Source organism: Hyperolius riggenbachi, chromosome 2 (genome assembly GCF_040937935.1).
Source record: "Hyperolius riggenbachi isolate aHypRig1 chromosome 2, aHypRig1.pri, whole genome shotgun sequence".
Classification (NCBI taxonomy): domain Eukaryota; kingdom Metazoa; phylum Chordata; class Amphibia; order Anura; family Hyperoliidae; genus Hyperolius; species Hyperolius riggenbachi.
The window spans coordinates 562,586,612-562,607,724 of NC_090647.1; positions in this window are offsets into that span (position 1 = coordinate 562,586,612).

Consider the following 21,113-nt stretch of genomic DNA (forward strand, 5'->3'; position numbering starts at 1 on the left):
ACCTCTTATCTTTATTACATTTATGACTACATGGCGGTACAAAGCATGCTATCCGCACGCTTTTTGTCCTCATGCAAGGCCTGGGTTGTTGTGTCTCACAAAGCGTGGCCTTCTCCTCCTGCGCCTCCTCCTGTTCCATCACGTGTGCTGCTGCTGCTGCTGCTGCTGCTGGGTTACCGTTGCCGGTCCCTGTTTATGGAACCTCTTATCTTTATTACATTTATGACTACATGGCGGTACAAAGCATGCTATCCGCACGCTTTTTGTCCTCATGCAAGGCCTGGGTTGTTGTGTCTCACAAAGCGTGGCCTTCTCCTCCTGCGCCTCCTCCTGTTCCATCACGTGTGCTGCTGCTGCTGCTGCTGCTGGGTTAGCGTTGCCGCGTGGTCCCTGTTTATTGAACCTCTTATCTTTATTACATTTATGACTACATGGCGGTACAAAGCATGCTCTCCGCACGCTTTTTGTCCTCATGCAAGGCCTGGGTTGTTGTGTCTCACAAAGCGTGGCCTTCTCCTCCTGCGCCTCCTCCTGTTCCATCACGTGTGCTGCTGCTGGGTTAGCGTTGCCGCGTGGTCCCTGTTTATTGAACCACTTATCTTTATTACATTTATGACTGCATGGTGGTACAAAGCATGCTATCCGCACGCTTCTTGTCCTCATGCAAGGCCTGGGTTGTTGTGTCTCAAAGCGTGGCCTTCTCCTCCTGCGCCACCCTCCTCCTGTTCCATCACGTGTGCTGCTGCTGGGTTAGCATTACCGGTCCCTTTTCCTGGAACCTCTTATATGTATTACATTTATGACTGCATGCCGACAAAAAGCATGTTACCTGTGCAAAGAAAACAGACATTTCCCGCATTTAAAAGACAGTTTTCCCTTTGAAACTTTAAAATCGATTTTCTCAAAAACTATAAGCTCTTTTTGCTAAATTTTTTTTTCCTCTTGTACCCACTCCCAAGGTGCACATACCCTGTAAATTTGGGGTATGTAGCATGTAAGGAGGCTTTACAAAGCACAAAAGTTCGGGTCCCCATTGACTTCCATTATGTTCGGAGTTCGGGTCGAACACCCGAACATCGCGGACATGTTCGGCCTGTTCGGCCCGAACCCGAACATCTAGATGTTCGCCCAACACTACTCAGGAGAAGTAGTATACAGTGGCTTGCAAAAGTATTTGGCCCCCTTGAAGTTTTCCACATTTTGTCACATTACTGCCACAAACATGAATCCATTTTATTGGAATTCCCAGTGAAAGACCAATACAAAGTGGTGTACAGGTGAGAAGTGGAACGAAAATCATACATGATTCCAAACATTTTTTACAAATCAATAACTGCAAAGTGGGGTGTGCATAATTATTCAGCCCTCTGAGTCAATACTTTGTAGAACCACCTTTTGCTACAATTACAGCTGCCAGTCTTTTATGGTATGTCTGTACCAGCTTTGCACATCTAGAGACTAAAATCCTTGCCCATTCTTCTTTGCAAAACAGCTCCAGCTCAGTCAGATTAGATGGACAGCGTTTGTGAACAGCAGTTTTCAGATCTTGCCACATATTCTCAATTGGATTTAGATCTGGACTTTGACTGGGCCATTCTAACACATGGATATGTTTTGTTTTAAACCATTCCATGGCTTTATGCTTAGGGCCGTTGTCCTGCTGGAAGGTGAACCTCCGCCCCAGTCTCAAGTCTTTTGCAGACTCCAAGAGGTTTTCTTCCAAGTTTGCCCTGTATTTGGCTCCATCAATCTTCCCATCGACTCTGACCAGCTTCCCTGTCCCTGCTGAAGAGAAGCACCCCCAGAGCATGATACTGCCACCACCATATTTGACAGTGGGGATGGTGTGTTCAGAGTGATGTGCAGTGCTAGTTTTCTGCCACACATAGCGTTTTGCATTTTGGCCAAAAGGTTTCATTTTGGTCTCATCCGACGAGAGCACCTTCTTTCACATGTTGGCTGTGTCCCCCACATGACTTGTGGCAAACTGCAAACGGGACTTCTTATGCTTTTCAGTTAACAATGCCTTTCTTCTTGCCACTCTTCCATAAAGGCCAACTTTGTACAGTGCATGACTAATAGTTGTCCTATGGACAGATTCCCCCACCTGAGCTGTAGATCTCTGCAGCTCATCCAGAGTCACCATGGGCCTCTTGACTGCATTTCTGATCAGCGCTCTCCTTGTTCGGCCTGTGAGTTTAGGTGGATGGCCTTGTCTTGGTAGGTGTACAGTTGTGCCATACTCCTTCCATTTCTGAATGATCGCTTGAACAGTGCTCCATGGGATGTTCAAGGCTTTGGAAATCTTTTTGCAGCCTAAGCCTGCTTTAAATTTCTCAATAACTTTATCCCTGACCTGTCTGGTGTGTTCTATAGGGGTAAGTCAGATACCTACTACACACTGCAATCTGGGTTCAATTCCCAGCCATGGTATGCAAGCTTGCTTTTGAAATTGTAGAATTACCTGGAAAATGAGCCCCTCCCCCTCTGAGGAGAGAGAGAGAGAGAGAGAGAGAGAGAGAGAGAGAGAGAGAGAGAGAGATTGATTGATTTTGTGTTTCCATTCCGGATTCCGCGGAAATGAAAACTTTTCCGCGGAATTCCGTTTGAGAGGTATAGCAATTCCGTTCCGACTGCCGGAATCGGAATTGAGGTAATTCCGTCCGGAATCACGGAATTAAGAATTCCGCGGAAACCAGCGAGCATCCCTACTGGCCATGTTGGAACATCTGGTTGAACAGAGGCAGGCTGTCAACCGATATCTGGCCAGAGCCACCGCGTATGCCACCGAGTTTGGGACCGCCACCACCCACCTTCCGGACATCATCCTCAATGCAGAGTGGGAAAAAACACAGCTGGTGTACTTGGTGCTGGCACTCTTTCTGGAGGCCACCAACATGGTCAGCCAGGACCGTGCGTCGCTCTGTGAGTGGGTGACCATGGTGTGCATGCTGGAGAAGGCCCTCGATGCTCTGCTAGAAGTGGGAGAGGCAGCCTGGATCCAGCAGGAGCAGCAGCAGCAGCACCAATCTTCACAGTCCACCTCTGTGCGTCAGGAGGAGGAGGTTGAGGAGTTGGAGGACTTGGAGGAGTTGGAGGTCCCTGACCGTGAAGATGAGGGGGCACGGCCGAGTGCAGCTGCAGGGTGCGGGGGTGGAGAGAGCAGAGGGAGGCTCAGGAATCAGAGGAGGAGGACACCACTGGGGGTGATGAAGACGAGTATGTGTCAACAGAGATGGCAGACCTCTTCCCCATGGCAGCGCACATGCTGCAGTGCCTGCACAGCAACCCAAGGGTCAAGCAGGTGCGTGCTCGGGAGGACATGTGGAACACCCTAATGCTGGACACATGGCTGAAGGGGAAGCTGCATCAGTTCCTGCCTGCAGGAACTCCAGGAGGAGACCCTGTGCGCCGAATTATGGATTTGCAGCAGTCCCTGGTTCGGCGCTTGGAGGAAGCCTTCCCCACAGACTTCCCACCCCCCTGCTGTCACAGTCCAGTCAGCACTGCTGAGTGCAAGTGCCTGCGTCCATCAGCAGTAGGCGCCCATCAAACCTGCTGTCTCTCACAAAGGCGTTGTACACCACGCCGGTACAGCTGCCAACTGAGGAGGTGCCTGCTGCAGAATTTGGCTATCAAAACCAGACCCAGATGGTGGCAGACTACATGGCTGGGGTCCTACAGCGGGCTTGACAGTGACACCCCTGTGGACCCCTTGGATTATTGGGTCAAGCACCTGGATATTTGGAGCGAGCTGGTGCAGTATGCTCTGGAAGTCCTTGCTTGCCCCCCTTCCAGCGTGCTGTCCGAAAGGTGCTTCAGTGCGGCCGGTGGCGTGGTGACTGAGAAGCACTCTTGTCTGTCCACCCAGTCTGTGGACAGACTGACGTTCCTCAAAATAAATCAGGCTTGGGTGCAGTGGCGGACACAGGCAGCAGTGGGCCCCTGTGCAAAATATCAATTGTGGGCCCCGCGCCGCGTCAAAAAATGGGTGTAGCTATAACCTGCGGCGCGCAAAGCGCGCCGCGGCAAAAAATGGGCGTGGATAGAACCTGCGGCGCATAGCGCCGCGGCAAAAAATGGGCGTGGCAATGACCGGATAAGGGCGGAGCTAACTGTAATTTAAAGTGATCCCGGGGTGAGAGTGATATGGAGGCTGCCATATTTATTTCCTTTTAAACAATACTAGTTGCCTGGCGGCCCTGCTGATCTATTTGGCTGCAGTAATAAACTGAATTACACCAGCAACAAGCATGCAGCTTAATCTTCTCAGTTCTGACAATATTGTCAGAAACCCCTGACCTGCTGCATGCTTGTTCAGGGTCTATGGTTGAAAGAATAAGAGGCAGAGGACCAGAACGGCAACCAGGCAACTGGTATTGCTTAAAAGGAGAGAAATATGGCAGCCTCAATATTATTCTCACCTCAGGTTCCCTTGAAAAGTGCAACGCAAAGACAGTGGGCCCAAGTTTTGGTGACCCTTTCCCCAGAAAATTCACATAATTGTGCAGGTTTTCTCAAGAAAATACACATAATGTGAGCAGATTTGCCCAGAAAATACATTCAATCATGTCGGCAGATTTGCCCAGAAAATACGTGCAATGATGTCGGCAGATATGCCCAGAAAATACGTGCAATGATGTCGGCAGATATGCCCAGAAAATACGTGCAATCATGTCGGCAGATATGCCCAGAAAATACGTGCAATCATGTCGGCAGATATGCCCAGAAAATACGTGCAATCATGTCGGCAGATATGCCCAGAAAATACGTGCAATCATGTCGGCAGATATGCCCAGAAAATACGTGCAATCATGTCGGCAGATATGCCCAGAAAATACGTGCAATCATGTCGGCAGATATGCCCAGAAAATACGTGCAATCATGTCGGCAGATATGCCCAGAAAATACGTGCAATCATGTCGGCAGATATGCCCAGAAAATACCTGCAATCATGTCGGCAGATATGCCCAGAAAATACCTGCAATCATGTCGGCAGATATGCCCAGAAAATACCTGCAATCATGTCGGCAGATATGCCCAGAAAATACCTGCAATCATGTCGGCAGATATGCCCAGAAAATACGTGCAATCATGTCGGCAGATTTGCCCAGAAAACACATGCAATCATGTAGCAAATTTGCCCAGAACATACATGCAATCATGTGGCAGACCTGCCCAGAACATACACGCAATCATGTGGCAGACCTGCCCAGAACATACACGCAATCATGTGGCAGACCTGCCCAGAACATACACCTGCTAAAATAAATAATAAAAAAAAAACATTTACTCACCTGCAGCAGCAGACCTCCTGTCCCAGCCTCCATCCGGCGCGCAGCTCCCATGGGTGGTTGGGTGGATAGGTAGCCTGGTGGGTAGGTAGGCAGCCGGGTGGGTAGGTAGGTAGCCCTTAGCCGGGTGGGTAAGTAGCCTGGTGGGTGGCTGGGTAGCTGGGTGGGTAGCCTGGTGGGTGGCTGGGTAGGCGGGTGGGTAGGTAGCCTGGTGGGTGGGTAGGTGGGTGGTTAGGTAGCTGGGTGGGTGGGTAGGTAGCCTGGTGGGTTGGTAGGTAGCCGGGTGGGTAGGTAGGTAGGTAGCCTGGTGGGTAGGTAGGTAGCCGGGTGGGTGTGTAGGTAGCCGGGTGGGTGGTTAGGTAGCCGGGTGGGTAGGTAGCCGGGTGGGTAGGTAGGTATCCGGGTGGGTAGGTAGCCAGGTAGATAGCCGGCAGGGTGGTTAGGTAGCCGGGTGGGTAGGTAGCCAGGTAGATAGCCGGCAGGGTGGTTAGGTAGCCGGGTGGGTAGCTAGGTAGCCGGGTGGGTAGGTAGCCGGGTGGGTAGGTAGCCAGGTAGATAGCCGGCAGGGTGGTTAGGTAGCCGGGTGGGTAGGTAGCCGGGTGGGTGGGTAGGTAGCCGGGTGGGTAGGTAGGTATCCGGGTGGGTAGGTAGCCGGGTGGGTGGGTAGGTAGCCGGGTGGGTGGGTAGGTAGCCGGGTGGGTAGGTAGCCAGCAGGGTGGGTAGGTAGCCGGGTGGGTAGGTAGCCAGGTAGATAGCCGGCAGGGTGGTTAGGTAGCCGGGTGGGTAGCTAGGTAGCCGGGTGGGTAGGTAGCCAGGTAGATAGCCGGCAGGGTGGTTAGGTAGCCGGGTGGGTAGCTAGGTAGCCGGGTGGGTAGGTAGCCAGGTAGGTAGCCGGCAGGGTGGTTAGGTAGCCGGGTGGGTAGCTAGGTAGCCGGGTGGGTAGGTAGCCGGGTGGGTAGGTAGCCAGGTAGATAGCCGGCAGGGTGGTCAGGTAGCCGGGTGGGTAGCTAGGTAGCCGGGTGGGTAGGTAGCCAGGTAGGTAGCCGGCAGGGTGGTTAGGTAGCCGGGTGGGTAGCTAGGTAGCCGGGTGGGTAGGTAGCCGGGTGGGTAGGTAGCCAGGTAGATAGCCGGCAGGGTGGTTAGGTAGCCGGGTGGGTAGCTAGGTAGCCGGGTGGTTAGGTAGCCGGGTGGGTAGGTAGCCAGGTAGATAGCCGGCAGGGTGGTTAGGTAGCCGGGTGGGTAGCTAGGTAGCCGGGTGGGTGGGTAGGAAGCCTGGTTAGGTAGCCGGGTAGGTAGCCGGGTGGATGGTTAGGTAGCGGGGTAGGTAGCCGGGTGGGTGGGTAAGGTAGCCGGGTGGGTAGCTATCCGGGTGGGGGGCCCGACTCCTATCCTCCCTCACTCACCTCGGGGCCCCCCTCCCGGTATGCGCTGCAGCCGGCGGGAGAGCAGAAAATACAGGAAGTCTCCGGCCGGGGCTGCAGCAGACGCTAGAGGCAGCTGCTGCTTAGTTTCCGATATGTCTCCAAAGTTGGAGACCAAGCGGCAGCTGCCGCCCCGGCCGGAGACTTCTTGTATTTTCCGCTCTCCCGCCGCATGAGGGGGGGGGGGGGCGAGGTGAGGGGGGAGGACAGAAGTTGGGCCCCCCAGGTTAAAAAAAAAAAAAAAAAAAAAAAAAAAAAACCTGCAATACTTAATGGGCCCCTGAAGCAGCAGAACTTCAGGGGCCCTCGTGCGGCGGCACGGCCTGCACGGCCGTATGTCCGCCACTGCTTGGGTGGTTGGTGAGTTCCTGGCCCCTGTTGTTGGGAAGAGGGGGAAATTAAGTGGCTGGAAATCACTATGCCTGCCTTACCACCCTTTACCACCACAACCTCCAGGATCCGTCTTATAAGCCTAGTTAAAAAAAAAAATTACTGAGCCATGGTACCACCAAGTGCCATGGTGAACTATCTAAACACAATTGCTGTTGTGTAATTTTTTGGAGGTGTCTGTGCTGTCAGAGTTGTGGGGAGGCCCCAGTACGACCGCTTCCTGGAACCTCTCCTAATGTTTTACTGAGCCATGGTACCACCAAGTGCTATGGTGAACTATCTAAACACAATTGCTGTGTAATTTTTTTGGAGGTGTCTGTGCTGTCCCTGTTGTGGGGAGGCCCCAACTGCGGCAGTACGACCGCTTCCTGGAACCTCTCATAATGTTTTACTGAGCCATGGTACCACCAAGTGCTATGGTGAACTATCTAAACACAATTGCTGTGTAATTTTTTTGGAGGTGTCTGTGCTGTCCCAGTTGTGGGGAGGCCCCAACTGCGGCAGTACGACCGCTTCCTGGAACCTCTCATAATGTTTTACTGAGCCATGGTACCACCAAGTGCTATGGTGAACTATCTAAACACAATTGCTGTGTAATTTTTTTGGAGGTGTCTGTGCTGTCCCAGTTGTGGGGAGGCCCCAACTGCGGCAGTACGACCGCTTCCTGGAACCTAGTCCTCCTGATGTTAATTTGACAGCCATTTTGTTTTGGGGGGGGGGGGATTTTAAGTCCTCACATCATCAATTAGTGTTCCCCTTGAAAAAATAATGATGCTACATGCCTCATTTACCCTAAAAAAAACATTTTTAAAGGCCACTTCCGTTTTTTCTATCCGGATATCCGAATCCACCCGGATAATGCATTCGGATATCCGCATGAACGCGGATATCTAAACGTTCGTTTTCGGATATCCGAATTGATCCGGATCCAGATACCCAGATATCTGGATCCGGATCGATTCGGATTTTGAAAAGGGGTATCTGAGCATCCCTGCTTCCCCGTGACCCAAGTGTCTCTTATAATCCCACCGAACTTTTGAAGGCAACAATGAAAATTTGGTGTGCAATAAAGCTGAAAATGACCAAGTGTAACGGTCTTGTGTCGTAGCTCAGATGTCTGATTATATGGTGATCTGCAGCACCAATAATACAGATGCTATACCTGATTGTGGGGGATCTGCACAATCACCAATAATACTAGTATAGCAGACAAGGAGCAGCGTGTGTACTGATATGGTGCAACCGTACCTTTAATGGTATAATGAGACCTCACCAGAGGGGCTGGTGGGGTATGAACAGTACACTGACCGTGCACTGAGGTACAACCTCCAGCAAGCTGGAGGAACAAATACTAAAATGACAGATTACCTACAGAGCAGGTAATTAAGGCTGTAATGCAGCCTAGCAGAACCGCTTCACCAGCTGGTGGGCCCACTGGTGAGTAGAATGGTCAGGCAGGCAAAGTTCGGCAACAGAGAGGTAAGTATCGGTACAGAATCGTGAGACAAGAGAGTAATCGGTAGTCAGGCAGAGGTTCAGCAACAGGTAGGCAGATAGGCGAAAGTACAGGATCAGAAATCAGGATCAGAGTCAGAGTGATAGCTAAGAGTCATACACAGGAGATCAATACAGTAAGCAATATCCTAGTCTAGGTGTGAAGTCCTTGGCATCAACACCCGGGAACTAGTCTAAACAAATAACAATAACAAGGTAGCAAGATCCTAGTCTAGGTGTGAAATCCTTAGCATCAACACCAGGTAACTAGCCTAAGGTCTGAGCGCTAACACGCAAGTATTCACGACAACAGACAAAGCTTGAATGAAGCCCGGAGGCTTAAGAAGCAGAGGAGACCCCACCGGCACGCCACCCACCATCAGCCAATCCTGGGCGCCGTGGGACTCCTCTGACGTCAGCCGACCAGCAGGTCAGCTGACGCCTCTCCTCCCGGAATAAAGGTCCTGTCTATGCGCGCGCTCGCGCAAGACAGCGACGCGTGAGAAAGCCTCATCCTCGGCATCCTACACGCCGAGAAGACGGGCAGGGGCACAGAGACGGCTATGGCGGCGGAAGCGTCCGCCGCAGCCGATGTCCCCCAGACCACCTCCGCCGGAGGAACAAGCGGCGAGATGGAGGCAGCGGCGGTACCGCTCGCCGCAGCTGCCATTACCTTCCTTACACCAAGGTTCTGCATACGAGCTCTCCAAAGTCAGATTGGAGAAAACATTGGTCCCACCTAACCAGTCCCTGACATGTCTAAATAAGCAAGCCAGGTTATAAGAACGAATACTGGGTAAGCCCAGGCCTGATTTATTTTTGGGCATTTGTAATTTATGTAATGCTATTCTCGATTTTTTTCCTGAGCAAAGTAGCCACAACATTGCACGTTCGAGATCCGTGATATCTTTATGTATCAAAAGAAGGGGAATAGTTTGAAGGGGGTATAGTAATCTATAACCAAAGTTTACGGATTTTATTAAAGCAGCTTTACCCATTATATTTATTGGTAGTGATTCCCAGTGTTTCATTTGGCAAACCAATTTTTGAAAGAGAGGGAGATAATTGAGATCATAAAGAGATGCAAGTGTTAAGGAGCCCATACACTGGTCGATTTCAGCCATCGATCAATTCTATGGAACATCCAATTTTGATCAATTTGATCTATCTGACAGGATGGAAAATCTAGGTTGATCTGCTGATTCGATTCAATCCGACATGTCCGATCGGGATTCGATTCAATTTGCCATTGCAAAGCAATGGCAAATTGAATCGAATTGAATCGAATCCCTATCGGACATGTCGGATTGAATTGAATCGAATCAATGAATCAAATCGAATTGAATCGAATCGGACAAAAAATTGTATGGTGTAGTTGGGGCTTTAGTGTGTGGCACACATCAGATAGATTCCTGTCAGATTCTACTTGACAGACATCTGACAGAAATCTATCTGATGGTCGAATCTGCTGCAAATCTATAAGTGTATGGCCACCTCCTTTAGGTTTATTCCTAAGTATTTTACTCTAGAGCTAATCTTAATTCCTACCCCAGCAAGTCCCTGTGGACTTAAGCTGGCCATACACCAGGCCGATTCCCGCCAGATCGACAGCAGATTCGATCACTGGGATCGAATCTGCTGTCACATCGTTGCCGCTACACACCGAATTCCGATACATTTCGTCCATTCCCGTCGATCGCTCCGTGCGGAAAATTACCGTCGATCGCCGGCGGGTAGGGAGCGCGTCGCTAGCGGCGTTTGAGTGCCCGACGACCGACGCAATAGAGCAGCAATACATTACCTGCTCCGCCGGCGCAACTGCCCCTGGTCAACGCTGCTCCGTCTCTGCTCTGGTCTGGTCTCCGGGTCCGGCATGCTTCACTTCCTCCTGCCCGGCAGGAAGTTTAAACAGTAAACAGCAGCACAACCACCACAGATTGTGAACGGTTTCAGGCTGAAATCGATTCACAATCTGTTTGCAGTAAAGGAAGCCATACGATCCCTCTCTGATCAGATTCGATCAGAGAGGGATCTATCTGTTGGTCGAATCTGATGGCAAATCGACCAGTGTATGGCTACCTTTAGGGTTTGTGTTGATAACAGCAATTTGCACTTATTTTTATTTACCTTGAAACCACTCAAATCCTCATCTTCTTTGATCATCTGAAACACTAATTTGTCCTGTGTGCACGGTTTGGCCATGAATAAAATAACCTCATCTGCAAACATGGTTTGACTTAATTCTACTGCGCCTAATGCCTATCACTGATGATCATAATCAGCTAATTACGATTTCGTGAAATTCCACGTAAATTTTTGCATTTGCGCTTATATGTAATTACGATTTGTAAATTCAATTGATTTCGTATAGTGAATCGTAATTTCGCATAAAATTTCGAATAGTTTTCATGTAATTTCATGTTGACTTTGGCAGTGAATAACAAAGTCCCCATACATGGTAGTGACACCAAAATTGCTACAAATTTTAAGGAGAATAGTAGGTACAAGTAAAAAAAAGAATTTCCAAAAAGACTTTGTAGTTTTTTGCGAAAATCATTTTTAAAAATGCAAAGAAAAAATGTTTTTTAAACTAAAAATCGATTTTCTCAAAAACTACAATGTCTTTTTGAATAATTCTTTTCTTGACTTGTACCCAATATTTTCCTTAACAGATGTAGAAATTTTGGTAGCAATAGCATGTATGGGGGCCTTGCTATTAACCGTTAAATTTGGCACAAAATTGTACGAAATTGCGCAAAAAGTACGCCAAAAAATTACGCAAAATTATGAAATATTAAATTAACTAAATTAATTATGATTTTCCCCGAAATGTCACATTACGATTACGATGCTAAAATGCGAATTTTGCCGCAAAATTTTGCGTATGTGAAATTTCGGCTCACCACTGATGCCTATCTTGATTCCTTGAATTCTGGATCTTAAAATTTGTGCTAAGGGTTTGAGGGAGATATTGAATAACGGGGGACAACAGGCAGCCTTGGCGCGTGCCTTTCTGGAGAGGGAACCATTGAGACAAAGAGCCTGATGTATATATTTGTGCCATTGGGGAAGCCTGTAAAGCCTCTATCAAAGACATAAAGGGACTCATAAAGTTCATCTGTGTAAGCACCAACTTCAACCATGACCATTTTACATTCATTTATCAAATACTTTTTCTGCATCTAATAATAAAATTGCATATTCTTTCGAGGTTTTAGGGTACCATTTAGTATAGTCAAGAGTCATTAGCACCTTCCGCAGATTTGCCACCAGTGCTGCTCATCCAATATTCGGGTATCCGAACTACCCAGATAATCCAATTTTTTTTCACTATCTAAACTTTGATTGGGATTCTGGATATCTGTATAAATCCGAATTGCACTATCCGAGCAAACTCAGATTTCTATGTAAAATCCGGAAATCCGGCCGGATAGTAAGTTTGGATACCCGAATAGAGCCTTTCAATGGCAAAATTCACTTCGGAGGCATTCAGTCCTAGAGAGAGAGAGAGAGAGAGGGAGAGAGAGACAGAGAGAGTGTGTGTTTTAGAAGCAATCTAAGCAATTTTAAGGCCACTTCCGGTTTTCTATCCAGGATATGCGAATCAATTCGGATTCCGAAAAGTTTGGATTCGGATATCAAATTCGGATCCAGATATCTGGGTATCTGGACCTGAATTCAATTTGGATTTTGAAAAGGGGTATCCGAGCAGCACTGTTTGCCACAGCTGATCTGTGTTTTATAAAGCCTGATTTATGGCTACCTATGAGTGACGGAAGAAAGTTTGCCAATCTCCCTGCCATTATTTTGGTTAATATTTTCAAGTCTTGATTTATAAGTGATCTTGGCCTATAGGCCTCTGGAAGGGTCAAGCCTTTTCCTGCTTTCGTCAGAACTTTTATATATGCATTGTTAGCTGCAGTAGGCAATGTACCTGTAGCGTAGTGTTGAACGTTTTTTGTAAGTGCGGGACAATTTCACCTTTTAACAATTTATAATATTCTGCGATTAAGCCATCAGGCCCCGGCGTCTTGCCATTGGCTGGGGTTTTAATGGTGGCTAAGATTTCTTCTTGTGTAATGTCGCGATTTAAAGGGACACTTAAGCCAGAAAAAAACGAGTTTTACTCACCTGGGGCTTCTACCAGCCCCCTGCAGCCGTCCTGTGCCCTCGCAGCCATTCACTAATCCTCTGGTCCCCCGCTGCCAGCTAGTTTCGTTTTTGCCGACAGGCCCGTCAGGACTGGCCACGTGTAGCTTTTTCCGCATTCCATACTGTAATTAGCGCTATCGCGGACCGCAACGCGCACAAAATATGCGTTGCCGCATTACGAACGCATAGATATGCGGCAACGCGTATTTTTGTACGCGTTGTGGCCCGCAATAGCGCTAATTGCAGTCAGGAATGCGGAAAAAGCCACGCTTGGCCAGTCCTGACAGGCCTGTCGGCAAAAACGAAACTAGCTGGCAGCGGGGGACCAGAGGATTAGTGAGTGGCTGCGAGGGCACAGGACTGCTGCAGGGAGCTGGTTGAAGCCCCAGGTGAGTAAAGCTCATTTTTTTTTTCTGACTTAAGGTTCACTTTAAAACACAAATCTTCAAGTTGAATCTTGGGCAGATTGGCTTCCTGTAATACCTTTAAGGCCTTGTCTGGGTCAAAGGAATCACCTGCTTCAGTATAAAGGTTTGCATAGAAATTCTGAAATATTCTGCTTATAGATTTGGGGTCATGAGTTAGCGTACCATCCGTACTTAGGAGGATCTACCATCCCACAAAGGATCTAAACTGGTCCACTTTTTTTCTGTATATGGTAGGTATGCGTCCCTTAGATGTCCTATCTTCTGTAACATCTAACACAGCATTGTCATCACCTCCCATTATAACATGACCTCCATTTGAGCTGTGCACTGTGTCACCCGATTCCTTAACCAGTTCGCATTCAGTCGTTTTCACTTTATGCATCCGAGCAATGTTCACCTCCCATTCATTAGCTTATAACTTTATCACTACTTATCACAATGAATTGATCTATAGCTTGTTTTTTCCGCCACCAATTAGGCTTTCTTTGGGTGGTACATTGCTAAGAGCCACTTTACTGTAAATGCATTTTAACAGGAAGAATAAGAAAAAAACAGAAAAAAATCATTATTTCTCACTTTTTAGCCATTATAGTTTTAAAATAATACATGCCTTCATAATTAAAACTCACGTATTGTATTTGCCCATATGTCCCGGTTATTACACCATTTAAATTATGTCCCTATCACAATTAATGGCGACAATATTTTATTTGGAAATAAAGGTGCATTTTTTCCGTTTTGCATCCATCACTATTTACAAGTTTAAAAGTTAAAAAAAAAAATAGAACTATTTCATCTTTACATTGATATTTAAAAAGTTTAGACCCTTAGGTAAATATTTACATGTTTTTTTTTTTTTATTGTAATTTTTTTTTTATATATATATTAAACATTTTATTTGGGTATTTTTGGGAGGGTGGGATGTAAATAGTATTTGTTTAGGGTAAATATATGTGCATTTTTTTTTTTTTTACATTTAGTTGTAGTTTTACTTTTTGGCCACAAGATGGCAGCCATGAGTTTGTTTACATGACGTCACTCTAAGCGTAACATACACTTAGAGCACAGGTGTCGAACTCCAGGCCTGGAGGGCCAGATCCATGCCAGTGTTTAGGATGGACTGAGAAAGAGAGGAATGTGTTCTACCTGATGGACCACACCTTTCCTGATTCAGGCCCATCGATTAATTTGAGCTGTATCAAAAATGTGTGAGGACCTCGGCCCTCGTAGGACCGGTTTGACATACCTGGCTTAGAGGGATGCATGAAGCGAGAAAAAGCGAAGCTTCCGAGAGAAGCTGACGCTTTCTCTGCGGGGGAGAGGAATCAGTGATCGGGCACTATAGCCCAATTCACTGATTGCCTGGCTAACGAACCGCGGGCCGGGAGCGCGCGTGCACGCACGCGATCGGCCGCGGGAGCGCACGGACGCGCACGTGGCCTCCTGGACGTAGGTACTACGTCCTGGAGGCATAAATGGTTAAGAAACAAAACATTGTCATCACTAGGTGCGTAAACATTGTTTGTCAATATCTAGCAAGTTTTTACTTGCTTGAGCCTGGTCCCCAGCCATCTCCCCTACATCAGCAGATACATCTATTACTTTTTGAGCTACCCAGTGGCGGACATACGGCCGTGCAGGCCGTGCCGCCGCACGAGGGCCCCTGAAGTTCCGCTGCTTCAGGGGCCCATTAAGTATTGCAGGTTTTTTTTTTTTTTAATCTTTTATTTTTTTAACCTGGGGGGCCCCGACTCCTGTCCTCCCCCCTCACCTCGGGCCCCCCTCCCCCCTCACCTCGGCCCCCCCCCCCCCCTCATGCGGCGGAAGAGCGGAAAATACAGGAAGTCTCCGGCCGGGGCTGCAGCAGACGCTAGAGGGCGGCAGCTGCCGCTTGGTCTCCAACTTGGAGACATATCGGAAACTAAGCAGCAGCTGCCTCTAGCGTCTGCTGCAGCCCCGGCCGGAGACTTCCTGTATTTTCCGCTCTTCCGCCGCATGAGGGGGGGGGGGCCGAGGTGAGGGGGGAGGGGGGCCCGAGGTGAGGGGGGAGGACAGGAGTCGGGGCCCCCCAGGTTAAAAAAATAAAAGATTAAAAAAAAAAAAAACCTGCAATACTTAATGGGCCCCTGAAGCAGCGGAACTTCAGGGGCCCTCGTGCGGCGGCACGGCCTGCACGGCCGTATGTCCGCCACTGGGTAGCTCAAAAAGTAATAGATGTATCTGCTGATGTAGGGGAGATGGCTGGGGACCAGGCTCAAGCAAGTAAAAACTTGCTAGATATTGACAAACAATGTTTACGCACCTAGTGATGACAATGTTTTGTTTCTTAACCATTTATGCCTCCAGGACGTAGTACCTACGTCCAGGAGGCCACGTGCGCGTCCGTGCGCTCCCGCGGCCGATCGCGTGCGTGCACGCGCGCTCCCGGCCCGCGGTTCGTTAGCCAGGCAATCAGTGAATTGGGCTATAGTGCCGCCTCGCATACCGGGAGGGGGGCCCCGAGGTGAGTGAGGGAGGATAGGAGTCGGGCCCCCCACCCGGATAGCTACCCACCTGGCTACCTTACCCACCCGGCTACCTACCCCGCTACCTAACCACCCACCCGGCTACCTAACCACCCTGCCGGCTACCTACCCACCCACCCGGCTACCTACCCACCCGGCTACCTAACCACCCTGCCGGCTACCTACCCACCCACCCGGCTACCTACCCACCCGGCTACCTAACCACCCTGCCGGCTACCCACCCACCCGGCTACCTACCCACCCACCCGGCTACCTACCCACCCTGCCGGCTACCTACCCACCCTGCCGGCTACCTACCCACCCACCCGGCTACCTACCCACCCGGCTACCTAGCTACCCACCCGGCTACCTAACCACCCTGCCGGCTACCTACCCGGCTACCTAGCTACCCACCCGGCTACCTAACCACCCTGCCGGCTACCTACCTACCTGGCTACCTACCCACCCACCCGGCTACCTACCCACCCACCCGGATACCTAACCACCCACCCGGCTACCTACCCACCCTGCCGGCTACCTACCCACCCTGCCCGCTACCTACCCACCCACCCGGCTACCTACCCACCCTGCCGGCTACCTACCCACCCACCCGGCTACCTACCTACCCGGCTACCTAGCTACCCACCCGGCTACCTAACCACCCTGCCGGCTACCTACCCGGCTACCTACCCACCCTGCCGGCTACCTACCCACCCTGCCGGCTACCTACCCACCCACCCGGCTACCTAACCACCCTGCCGGCTACCTACCCGGCTACCTACCCACCCACCCGGCTACCTAACCACCCTGCCGGCTACCTACCTACCCGGCTACCTACCCACCCACCCGGCTACCTAACCACCCACCCGGCTACCTACCCACCCGGATACCTACCTACCCACCCACCCACCCGGCTACCTACCCACCCGGCTACCTAACCACCCTGCCGGTTACCTACCTACCCGGCTACCTACCCACCCACCCAGCTACCTACCCACCCACCCGGCTACCTACCCGGCTACCTAACCACCCGGCTACCTACCCGGATACCTAACCACCCACCCGGCTACCTACCCGGCTACCTAACCACCCACCCGGCTACCTACCCGGCTACCTACACACCCACCCGGCTACCTACCCACCAGGCTACCTACCTACCTACCCACCCGGCTACCTACCAACCCACCAGGCTACCTACCCACCCACCCAGCTACCTAACCACCCACCTACCCACCCACCAGGCTACCTACCCACCCGCCTACCCAGCCACCCACCAGGCTACCCACCCGCCTACCCAGCCACCTACCAGGCTACTTACCCACCCGGCTAAGGGCTACCTACCTACCCACCCGGCTGCCTACCTACCTACCCACCAGGCTACCTATCCACCCAACCACCCATGGGAGCTGCGCACCGGATGGAGGCTGGGACAGGAGGTCTGCTGCTGCAGGTGAGTAAATGTTTTTTTTTTTATTTATTTTAGCAGGTGTATGTTCTGGGCAGGTCTGCCACATGATTGCGTGTATGTTCTGGGCAGGTCTGCCACATGATTGCATGTATGTTCTGGGCAAATTTGCTACATGATTGCATGTGTTTTCTGGGCAAATCTGCCGACATGATTGCACGTATTTTCTGGGCATATCTGCCGACATGATTGCAGGTATTTGCTGGGCATATCTGCCGACATGATTGCAGGTATTTTCTGGGCATATCTGCCGACATGATTGCACGTATTTTCTGGGCATATCTGCCGACATCATTGCACGTATTTTCTGGGCATATCTGCCGACATCATTGCACGTATTTTCTGGGCATATCTGCCGACATCATTGCACGTATTTTCTGGGCATATCTGCCGACATCATTGCACGTATTTTCTGGGCATATCTGCCGACATCATTGCACGTATTTTCTGGGCATATCTGCCGACATCATTGCACGTATTTTCTGGGCATATCTGCCGACATCATTGCACGTATTTTCTGGGCATATCTGCCGACATGATTGAATGTATTTTCTGGGCAAATCTGCTCACATTATGTGTATTTTCTTGAGAAAACCTGCACAATTATGTGAATTTTCTGGGGAAAGGGTCACCAAAACTTGGGCCCACTGTCTTTGCGTTGCACTTTTCAAGGGAACCTGAGGTGAGAATAATATTGAGGCTGCCATATTTCTCTCCTTTTAAGCAATACCAGTTGCCTGGTTGCCGTTCTGGTCCTCTGCCTCTTATTCTTTCAACCATAGACCCTGAACAAGCATGCAGCAGGTCAGGGGTTTCTGACAATATTGTCAGAACTGAGAAGATTAAGCTGCTGTAATGATCGCTGCTGCAGCAGCTATTACTGGAAGTATTAGTGCTGCAGCTCAGGCAGTTCTGATCTATTTCCATGCAAGTTGCATAGCTTTGTCTGTCTTTCCCTGCTGTCAGCTTGTGACTGATTATCATTCACCTGTGTGGGAATCTGCATGTCTGCTCCCATTGGATGACCTCAGTATAAAGATCTGCTTCCTGCAGGGTTTCCTTGGGTTTTCATAGCTTCAGCTTAAGCCTGCCATGCTGTCGCTTTAGCCCCCGATCGTGTTTCTTGTTAAAGATACTTTGCTGGTCTTTGCATCATATATTGGTTCATTGCCAATATATATGCATACCAGCACGTTTATTATTTTCCTTGTATTTGTGATACGTTAATACATCAGTGTCGCTGATGTATACGTACACGAACTGTTTATATCCTGTGTGCAGTTAGTCAGCTTTCCAGCACGTTTTGGTAGGTTGCGCGTACCGTGACCACCCGTGCTGAGGTAGTTACCCTGCTCCTGGTTCTGTTTGTGGATTGCGTTCATCTCTGCGAAGAGATAGCGAATCCTTCTGAATCCTGTCCTGTTACCGTTTGTGGATTGCGTTCATCTCTGCGAAGAGATAACGAATCCTTCTGAATCCTGTTCTGTTACTGTTGGTGGATTGCGTTCATCTCTGCGAAGAGATAACGAATCCTTCTGAATCCTGTTCTGTTACCGTTTGTGGATTGCGTTCATCTCTGCGAAGAGATAGCGAATCCTTCTGAGCCCTGTTCCCTGTTTTGCTCCAGTGTTAGTCAGCGTTCCTGCTTATGTCATATATCGGTTCATTGCCGATATATACATATGTTAGTCAGACGTTACAAATAGTTTCATTGATAGCTGTAATTGTAATACGCTAGGAAAACATACTTATAGTATGTTTATCTGTGTTACGTTCATCTATCTTAATCCTGCTATTTTCTGACTGTCCTGTCCTGTCTTTGTGAGGCACGCCATCGCCGTATCGCATTGGCTGCCTCATTCCAGTCTGTCTGGTTTTGGACGCTTGCTGTCGCTAAGTAGCCGCTAGCTGGCAAGCGTTCATTCTGTCTACCTGTCCTGATCTCCTCAGTTCTGGTTTGTGCGCTCAGCGCTACTTTGCGCTGAGACATTATAACGTAAGCATTGTTTGTGGCTGTCAGATCTGCACCGGCTCTGTGCGCCACAATCTCCTATTGGAGTCAGTCCTCCCCTCCACTATACTAGGGATAGCCTGTTTCCTGGTGCTAGTGTGTGTACCTCCTCCACGCCAGCTCATGCGTTGCATGCTGACTGTGGAGAATACACCACCAAGCCTCACATTATGAAAACCCCATTACCAATCCCCATTGTGGGGGGGATTCCCAGAAAGTATGACACTGTTAATTATGGTTCCTGTTCCTTTAAGAAATTTGAAGAACTTAGCTCTGAAACAGAAAATGAGTTTTTCTCTGAATGTGCCAGGTTCCTGACCAATCCTGATCTCCAAGCGACTCCTGTTTCAACCTGGGCACTCCAACTAAGTTATATTTTGTTTAAAGGGGAATTATTCCAGTGGGCATTTGATGTTCTCAATCATTCCGATTTGAAAGATAGACCGCTGGAATTTCTAGCGTTTGTGATCCATAACTGGTTGCGCATAGATCCATTGCCTTTTCCTCTTAATGAACTCCTGGCAGCAAGCCAATCAGCTGCTCCTTCAATTGCTTGCAAGAATGAGCAGCAAGCAGAAAGTGTTACTGATAATTTTCCTGCAGCTTTGAATAAATCACCAAAAACCGCAAGGTCAAAGGCAAAACGCAAACGTTCTAAGAAACGTGTCCAATCTGCAGAATCGTTATCCTTAGCGACTGAGACCTATAATGAGATTCTGCCATTAACAGATAATGAAATGCAATTGTCTTTCAGGGGAGTTAAATGGACTTATGAAACTACTAATGAACTTTCCTCCCTGGCTAGGGAAAATAAAGATTTTTGTTTAAAAGAATTATCTGAGTATGATTATGATGAGATATTACAGAGTATTGAACAAATCAACTTATTTGTGAACCAAGGGAAGTTTGCATACACTACAGTTCAACACTTGCTACAGGTATTGGAAATTCTTAAGAATAAGGAATCTGCCAATCACCTGCTAATTAACCCTATACATGTGCCTGCCACAATCATATCTGCAAACCATGATCTGCCTGTTAAGTATGCATGGGATCCTCCATTCGAGAGGGGAGAGATGGAAGCCCTGGTCTGTGAATGGAAGAATGATTCAAGTTCATTTTGTCAATTTTACAGTGCAAAAAGTGAAATGGTATTGAACGCATGCATTAAGTCAGCCTATAACCTAATAGAGGCTGGTGTGTGTAGGTATGACTGTGTGGCTCCCTTGATTGATGTGTGGGAACTGATTTTGGATGATTTTTTTGTGACTCCGAATTCGCAAATTTGGCGTTCTGACCCGCCTGCTTCAGCACCTTTGGCTGATTCAGCAGGTGATTCGGAGCTCTTTTTGTGTGAAATTGAAGTTCCTGCAATTCCACCCTGTACCATGGATAACTCAGTGTTACTTCCCAGTAAAACAGAAGCCACTGATACATTCTTAACCTTGCCCTGCGCAAATTTCTCAGCAGAGAATCCAGAGGTCCTGCTGACTTCCGAGTCCAGCCTAGCCAGTACTCATGACTCTTTGTTTAGTGAAACAGACACCAGAAAAATCTTGCCTGTCTCTGCAAACACTTCTGCAGAAATTACCTGTGTTAATAAAGTTCAACTCCTGTCTGATCCAGCAGATGCGCAAACATTGTGTCTTGATCTTCCTGTTTCTACACCTCGCTCTAGTTTCGTGAATAGCTCAGAGCATCTGCTATGTGAACCTGAAATCGCAGAATTATTACCTTGTTCAGAAAATTTTCCAATAAATTTGCCCTGTACCATGAATTGTGCAGTAGATCTCTCCAATGAAACTCAGGTCACAGAATCATTATGCTGTCCAGCAGGTGTTTCCATGGTTTTGCCCTGCAATATGGACTGTTCTGTGATCCTGTCCAGTGAAGCTGTGGTCGCAGAGTCTTATGCTTCACCCAGTACTTTGGATATTTCAAACCCTCTAGCAGA